Here is a 9,415-nt window from a genome sequence, read left to right on the forward strand (position 1 = left end):
TCATCTTATCTTTAGGGGAACCGTCCTTATCTTTCTAGGCTTTGGCTACCTTTAGATTTGGGTCGTGTTCCTTTGTCCTACTTGGGCCTCTATAGTGATTTGGCCGACCTCTTTTACAAAGAGGTCAGATAATCCTGGTCTGAACAGGTCGGTCGACTTGTCGTCAATCAGCCCGGGTCCGGGCATGAACATGAGCTTTGACCCATTAAGATATATCAAAACTAATTCTTAATGTAGCTTCAAAATGTTTGGGCCTTACATTCTACCCACCTTAAAAAAATTTCCGTTCTCGAAAATTAATTAGATAATCAAAGTCTCATAGTTTTAACTACTTGTAAAACAGGAGAAAGAGGGCATAACAAGGTACAAAAATTTTAAAACAGGCTTTCAGGTGTTGTTTTTAAATTTGTTTGTAGGTTCGCAATGCTTATACAGCCATGGAAAATCTTTTGCTTTGTAAGTGTTTACCTAACGGGTCCAAAAGGGTCCGAGTTCCTCATCATTTACTCAGTAACGAGGTAAAAACAATAACAGCAAGTTTAGTCTACGTCACCTTATTTTTTTGGTATATTAGTTGGAAGCTATCTCTGTATTTCGCATGCACTGTAGCCATTGTTATCTAAATTTGATTTTGTGCATCAATTACTTGTATCACGTTTTGTTAAGTAAAACATCTTTGTTTGTTTGATTTCCCAAAATTTGCAGAGAATTTTTGTTTTGTTTTGAATGACTCTTTATCTGGTAACTAACTAACCACATTTGATTTCATATTGCAGTCACCTGAAGATGATAATAAACGGAGAAAAATTGAGAGACGGCTTTGTAATGTAGTTATGGACTAATACTCGTACTGACTAATTGTAATGTATAACAAAGAATATCTTGTATGATATAATTTGAACTTTACTATGTACCCAAACTATTTAAGTTAGGCTTTTCAATTGGTGCTGTGGAACAAATAAGTTAAGAGCAGTACATTGGTGCTGCATAAACGGCCGTGTATATTTGGCTTCCTTAATTATTGTTTTGCAGCTGATATAAATGATTCAATATTGAACCGACTATTGGTGCAGTAATAAACATTTCTTTTCTTTTAGGAAAAATGACATTCTCCGCCTGATAGAGAGTTAGATGCATGGAAATTTGAAATTAAACTCTTTTTTTTCCTATTTGTAAAATATATATTAAAATCTATTTTTTAAAAATTAATTTTGCATTACCTTTTATTTACAATTCTATCTACACTGCCTCACTTTATTTGAGTCGTTGCACTTGCCGAACATGCTATGGTGTTGGAACAAAATAGCTTCCTTTCTCATATAGACTATAACAGATAAAGTACTAGTAATGTAGTGGTGAAGGAAGCTTTCGGATTGACAGGGTGAAGCAGCTCCAGATCTGGAGATTTTTGAGACCACCAAAGAAGATCGATAGTAGAGAGGTAAAGGTGAGGGTGAAAGGATAAGATGCTGCCAAGGGAAGATGAGACGAGAGGAGGAGACGGTGCGGTAACGGTTCGATGAGGTGAGTTGATGAGTATAGAAAGATGGATTAACAAACACTAATTAAATATATGCTTGAATGCCTCACTATCAAGTAAAAGTTATTTCATACATTCTTTATTCATTTTTTTTAATTTTTTGTTTCATATTTTATTTTAAGAATTTCATCATGTAGATCATGAGAAAAATAAATTGACAATGTAAAATAATTTTATATTATTATCATAATGAAATTATTTTTTTTTAAAAGACACATAGCATATATTTAGAAGTTCAAAAATATTCTAAAATGCATTAACATAAATGCTAGTTAGAAGAAGCCAATCATGATTGGAAAAAAATAAAAAAATATTTGGCAAAAAAATACAAAAAAAGCTAATAATAGTATCTTTATCCACTAAAATTAGATATAATAAATTTGACAATTCACTAAATCAGAAAGAATTCCTTTTTTGAGATGCAAACACATATACTACTTTTTTTTAGTCTCTACTCTTTACATAATTGCTTTTCATTATTGCAACTCTCCCTTTTATTTATTATATGCATATGCATGTCTCATATACGTATACATATATATAAATGAGTTGGCTTTGGGTTCATGCATTTATAGTTTTGTAGTGTAGTCCAAAATAATGCATAGTTGTGTAATTGGTAGCTATGATTTGTGTCTAGTGTATGTATGTTTTGACAGTGAAGTTGCACAAAATTAAATAAGCTAATAATAATATCTTTATCCACTAAAGTTAGATAGAGTTAATTTGACAATTCACTAAATCAGGGAGAATTCTTCAAGCCAACTCTAGCTCTCGATTAGCTTGAATTTATAGACATCGGTACATTAGATCTAAGGTTTTACTTCATTCTATATTTAGAAACTTAAATAATAGAGTACAAATCATATTTGGATATAAAACCTTTTTTTCTCTTATATGTATATTCTTTCTAATAATTTTTTTTTGCAAATTGGAATATATCCTCTTTTTTAGAGTAGTGTTGCTCACTTATTACTTATTATTATTATTGCTCCCAATACTAATGGATTTCTAATAATAATTTGATGCATCCTTTTTTATATATATAATATATATATATATACATAGAATTCAACTAATGGTTTATGAACTATAGATTTTTCAAATTTAGGAAGTAGATTAAATAAAGCACAACATATGATAATGGACAGTTTTTTAATTGCGTTGTCAGCTACCTCACTTGAGGGAGACATTGGATTCAATATAACGAAACCATAATCTTCCATACATCAAATTCCTTATTATCTTCATGGCCTTCAGTATCAGAATACATGCATTCAGGAGACAAAACATTTCATGAACCTTTTTTAAGGACTTCCCTCCAATATCAGAACACTCGCACCAACCATGGTAGTCAGGTTGTGGAAAGTGGAGTACCACCATTTTGAATTTTGTTGGTTGATGTCGGCACCTGTATTGTGTACATAATCACTGGAGGTAATAGTCGTTGAAGTCAGCAAAACAATTCATGAACCTTTTTCAAGGACTTGCCTCTAGTGTCAAAACACGTGCATTCAAGGTAAAACATTTTATTTTATCAAGGACTTGCCTACAGTATCTTGTCTCCATTATCAGAACACGTACATTTAGGGAAAAATATTTCATGAACCTTTTTCAAGAACTTGCCTCTAGTATCAGAATACGTGCATTTAGGGCAAAATAATTTATGAACCTTCTTTAAAGACTTGCCTCTACCCTCTAGTATCAGAACACCCGCACTAACTGTGGCGGTCATATTGTGGAAAGTAGAGTATCAACATTTCGCATTTTGCTGGTTGAAGTCGGCACCTGCATTATACATGATCACTAGAGGCAATCTTCACAATGCCAGATGCAATTAGCTCAACAGTAAGGTTTTACTTTTATCATCATGTACATTTTGTTTCATACCAGTTTACATTTTCTTTCTTTTTGTCAATGAAGTTTGTTATTTTTTCTGGGTAATTCTTTCATCACTAGAATTTCAAATGGATTGAGAGTTGGAAGTCCAAGAGAGGCACGAGTGGCGGTTGTAGCTGTCATCACTCTTGCAGGCTCACAAGCTCTTCTGGTGAGCTCAATCATTTTTGGGTGCCAAAATATTTTAAGTTATATTTTTGTCTATGAGCAGGATGTGTTAGATTTTGTCACAGATATAGCTCCCTTAATATGTGACTCTATTATATTATACACCTTACAAGGTACCTTTTCAGGCTGTCACTTTTTTTTTCTTTTGGCATTATTATTCAATGCATAATTCATGTCTTTCTATGAAGTATAACACTTGATCATGTTAATATATGGGTATTACTAGAGGATGTGGTTGCTAGAAGTTAGGAACATATGTGAACCTTTGAGCTTATTATATTTTGGGAATTTCACTTGCCGCTATATTGGGTTTTTGGATACAGTTGAGAAAAAAAGGCTTGTGGATTGGAATAATGAATTATACCTTCTACCAAACAATTCTCCTTTCTCTCATAACAAGAAGTACAAATTGAAAAAAATAGGTTTGTCCTCATTCTCTTTATTCTTTGGGTCCATTTAGTTGATTGGCATCTTTTCTATTATTTAAAATGTTTGGTTTATTAGTTTCATGACATGATACCAGAACTCTATGTCCGAAAGGTCTGAAATTCGATCTTTGGTAAACTCCAAAAGTAAAAAAATAGTATAAGAAAAAAAATAAAAGGAGAAAAGAAAGTCTATGCAAAAATCAAGCAAATCCAAAAGAGGCTCTTATTTGAGGAAAGTGTTAGAGATATAACCATTCATATTACTTTCTTCTATTAGTTTAAGCTATTGGGATGAATGGTATCATAACAAAAAGGAATGTGAGCATTTTTCAAAATAAAATAGTAGAGGTTACTGATATTAAGAACAAGTCATTCAAAAACTAATGTTTGATTCCATTAGTTATTGATAAAAATATTTTTTAGTTATTACTCCACGCTATATGTTTTTTTATTTTTTGCATTGATATATTCCAACGCACCACTTTAATTTCTTTCATTAAGTAATGTTTCCTGGTTTCAAGAAATGATGAGAAACAAACAAATCTGACTATATTTACAGATTTACATCCGTCATAAAATCTTTGATTGTCTAATATTGCAGGCAATAAAGGCAAGAAAAAAGGTATTTGAAGGAAGATTTTCTGGAGAACATGCATTAGTGTGAGGGATTGGATTGGAGCAAATAAAGTAAAATTCTTGAAGCTAAATCATTGTCCATTTGGCACTGAACCAATATTAAATGTTTGAGCTGATATTTAGTATGAATATGTGTTAGCAGAATTGCTATGCATTAGGACAAAATATTTTATGAACTTTCTTCAAAGACTTAGCTCTAGTATCAGAACACACACACCAATCATGGCAGTCAGGTTGTGGAAAGCGGAGTACTACCATTTCGCATTTTGTCGGTTGAAGTTGGCACCTACATTGTGTACATGATCACGGGAGGCAATAGTCGTTGAAGTCGGAAAAACATTTCATGAACCTTCTTTAAGGACTTGCCTTCAGTATCAGAACACGTCAATTCAGCGTAAAACATTTTATTTCTTCAAGGACTTGCCTTTAGTATCAGAACACATGCATTCAGCGCAAAATATTTCATGAGTCTTTTTCAAGAACTTACCTCCAGTATCAGAACACGTGCATTCAGGACAAAATATTTCATAAACTTTCTTCAAGAACTTGCCTCTAGTATCATAACACTCGCCCACCAACCATGGCGGTCAAGTTGTGGAAAGCGGATTACCACTATTTCACATTTTGCTAGTTGAAGTTAGCACCTGCATTGTGTACACGATCACTAGAGGCAATCTTCACAATGCCAGAAGTAATCAGCTCAGCAGCAAGGTTTTACTTTTACCATAATGTACATATTGTTTCATACCGATATTAAGAACAACTGATTCAAAAACTCATGTTTGATTCCATTAGTTGTTGATAAAAATACTTATTAGTTGTTGCTTCATGCTATATATCTTTTGTTACTTTGTATTGACATAGTCCAACACACCACTTTAATTTCTTTCATTAAGTAATATTTTCTGGTTTCAAGAAATGATGTCAAACAAACAAATCTGATTATATTTACAGAGTTGTATCTCAAGCCATGAAATATTTGGTTATCTAATATTGCAGGCAATAAAGGCAAGAGAAATGGTATTTGAAGGAAGATTTTCTGTGGAACATGCATTAGTGTGAGGGATTGGATTGGAGAAAATAGAGTAAAATTCTTGAAGTTAAATCATTGTCCATTTAGCACTTAACCAATATTAAATGTTTGAGCTGACAATTAGTATGAACATGTGTTAGCAGAATTGTCATGTGCTAGGACAAAACATTTCATGAGCCTTCCTCAAGGACTTGCCTCTAGTATCAGAACACCCGCGTCAACCATGGCGGTCATGTTGTGGAAAGTGGAGTACCACCATTTTGCATTTTGCTAGTTGAAGTCGGTACCTGCATTGTATACATGATCACTTGAGGCAATTGCCATTGAAGTCGGCAAAACATTTCATGAACCTTCTTCAAGAACTTGCCTCTAGTATCAAAACACGTCTATTTAGCGTAAAATATTTCATTTTTTCAAGGACTTGCCTCCAGTATCAGAATGCGTGCATTCAGGGCAAAACATTTTATGAACCTTTTTCAAGGACTTGCCTCCAGTATTAGAACACATGCATCCAGGGCAAAACATTTCATAAACCTTCTTCAATGACTTGCCTCCAGTATCAGAACGCGTACATTCAGGGAAAAATATTTTATGAACTTTTGTCAAGGGCTTGCCTCTAGTATTAGAACACGTGCATTCAGGACAAAACATTTCATGAGCCTTCTTCAAGGACTTGTCTCTAGTATCAGAACAAAGCGAAGTACCACCATTTCGCATTTAATGGTTAAAGTTAGCACATGCGTTGTGTACGTGATTACTATAGGCAATCTACACAATGTCAGAAGTAATTAGCTCAGCAGTGAGGTTTTACTTTTATCATCATGTACATATTATTTCATACCAGTTATACATTTTATTTCTTTTTGTCATTGAACTTTGTTGTTCTTTTTGAGTGATTCTTTTAATACTAGGTTTCAAATGCATTGGGAGTTGGAAATCCAGGAGAGGCATGAGTGGTGGTCGTAGCTGCCATGACTCTTGCAGGCTCACAGCTCTTCTGGTGAGCTCAATCATTTTTGGATGTCCAAATTTTTTAAGTTATCTTTTTAGCTATGAGCAGAATGTGTTGGATTATGTCACAGATATGGCTCCCTTAATATGTGTCTCTATTATATTAGACACCTTACACAGTACCCTTTCAGGTTGGCACTCTTCTTTTTCCTCTTGGCATTATTATTCAATGCACAATTCATGTTTTTCTATGAAGTGTAACACTTGGTCATGTTAATATATAAGTATTGCTAGAGGATGTGGTTGCTAGAAGTTAGGAACATATGTGAACCTTGGAGCTTATTATGTTTTGGAAATTTCATTTGTTGCTATATTGGATTTTTGGGTACAGTTGAGAGGAAAAGGCTTGTGGATTGGAATAATGAGTGGTACCTTCTACCAAACAATTTTGCTTTCTCTCATTACAAGAATTACAAATTGGAAAAAACAGGTTTGTCCTTATTTTTCTAGTTATGATACCAAAGCTCTATGTTCGAAAGGTCTAGAATTCGATCTTTGGTAAACTCCAAAAGTGAAAAAATAGAATAAGATAAAAAAAATAAAAAGAGAAAAGAAAGCCTAGGCAAAAACCAAGCAAATCCAAAAGAGGCTCTTATTTGAGGAAAGTGTTAGAGATATAACCATTCATATTGCCTTCTTCTATTAGTTTAAACTTTTGGAATAAATGGTTTCATGATAGAAAGGAATGTGAGTATTTTTCAAAATAAAATAGTAGAGGCTACTGATATTAAGAACAAGTCATTCAAAAACTTATGTTTGATTCCATTAGTTGTTGATAACAATATTTTTTAGTTGTTACTTCATGCTATATGTTTTTTGGTTTCTTTGCATTGATATAGTCCTACACACCACTTTAATTTCTTTCATTAAGTAATGTTTCCTGGGTTCAAAAATTGATGTCAAATAAACAAATATAATTATATTTACAGAGTTGCATTTAAAGCCATGAAATCTTTGGTTGTCTGATATTGCAGGCAATAAAGGCAAGGGAAATGGTATTTGAAGGAAGATTTTCTGTAAAACATGCCTTAGTGTGAGGGATTGGATTGGAGCAAATAGAGTAAAATTCTTGAACATGTGTTAGCAAAATTGTCATGTGTTAGGATAAAACATTTTATGAACCTTCTTCAAGAACTTGCCTCTAGTATCAAAACACCCGCACCAACCATATGGCACTCAGGTTGTGGAAAGCAGAGTACCACCATTTCATATTTTGCTAGTTGAAGCCGGCACCTGCATTGTGTACATGATCACTGGAGGCATTAATCATTGAAGTCGGCAAAACATTTCATGAACCTTCTTCAAGGATTTGCCTCCAGTATCAAAACACATCCATTCAGCGTAAAACATTTCATTTTTTCAAAGACTGACCTCCAGTATCAGAACACGTGCATTCAGGGACAAAATATTTCATGAACCTTTTTCAAGGACTTGCCTCTAGTATCAGAACACGTGCATTCAGGACAAAATATTTCATGAACCTTTTTCAAGGACTTGCCTCTTGTATCAAAACACGTGTGTGTACATGAATATTTATCCAAACCAATATATATGTATATATACATACATATATACATGATTAGTTGTTCTTATTTTATGCCTACTTACAACTTTCATGCATCATATAGTTTAAGCTCAAAAAACCTAGAAAATATGGCTTATCTTGGACAATCAATTGGATAAGTTCATTTGGATTCATCTACTAATAAATTCATCTTTAGTTTTGCAAATTATCAATGGGGATACGAGCCAATTTTTTTCCTCCATCCTCGAATTCCAGATTTGCATTGTTATTGGAGTATTGATAATGACACTATCACCTATTGGTGCTTTGAAGAATATCATTGTCTCAGCTAAGAACTATAAGTTTTTCTCATGAGCTTACGCAATCATTAATTTGTTATTGCGCTCAATGTTAGTTGATGAGAATGTACAAGAATAATGGAATTAAGCACTTTTGAGGCGGGGTTGTCGAGCGGGCTTTTGCCTTAAAGATTATAATTGAATTTAGAAGGTTACTTTTGTGTTTGTATTTAGAATGGTTGTTGGTTTTACTTTAAGTTATAATTTGGACTATGTTTGGTTAATTAGAGACTTGGATAATATTTAATTATATATTTTGGATCATGTTTGTTTTGTTTTGAACAATGTTGGTTTCATTATTTTGTTTAAAAAATTTAGGTGATGATTATGTTGATTAGATATTTAAAATTATAAAAATTTTAGTATTTGTGAATTTAGAAATTATAAGTTAAAAGCAGTAGATTGGAACTTTTTCTTGTTTTAATATTGTAGTTAGAACTATGCAGTCTGCATAATCGGCCATGTATATTTGGCTACCTTAATTATTATTTTGCAGCTGATATAAATGATTCAATATTGAACCGACTATTGGTGCAGTAAATAAACATTTCTTTTCTTTTAGGGAAAATAACATTGTCCGCCTGATAGAGGCTAGAGGCATTGAAATTTGAAAGTAAACTCTTTTTTTTCTATTCGTAAAATAGATATTAAAATCTATTTAAAAAAACAATTTTGCATTACCTTGTATTTACAATTCTAGCTCCACTGCCTCACTCCATTTGATTCGTTGCACTTGCCGAACATGTCACGGTGTTGGAACAAAATAGTTTCCTTCCTCATATAGACTGTAAACAGATAAAGGACTAGTAGTGTAGTAGTGAAGAAAGCTTTCAGACTGGC

The 9,415-nt window shown here is 33.0% G+C and overlaps 1 long non-coding RNA gene across 1 annotated transcript; it reads left to right on the top strand.

The window, feature by feature from the left end:
* Positions 380 to 9,098, top strand: LOC107619466. The gene is made up of 3 exons (XR_001615650.2): positions 380 to 518; positions 777 to 972; positions 8,974 to 9,098. It is a non-coding gene; the product is annotated as an uncharacterized LOC107619466 (long non-coding RNA).

The sequence above is a fragment of the Arachis ipaensis genome, chromosome B01 (genome assembly GCF_000816755.2).
Source record: "Arachis ipaensis cultivar K30076 chromosome B01, Araip1.1, whole genome shotgun sequence".
NCBI classification, from domain to species: Eukaryota; Viridiplantae; Streptophyta; class Magnoliopsida; order Fabales; family Fabaceae; genus Arachis; species Arachis ipaensis.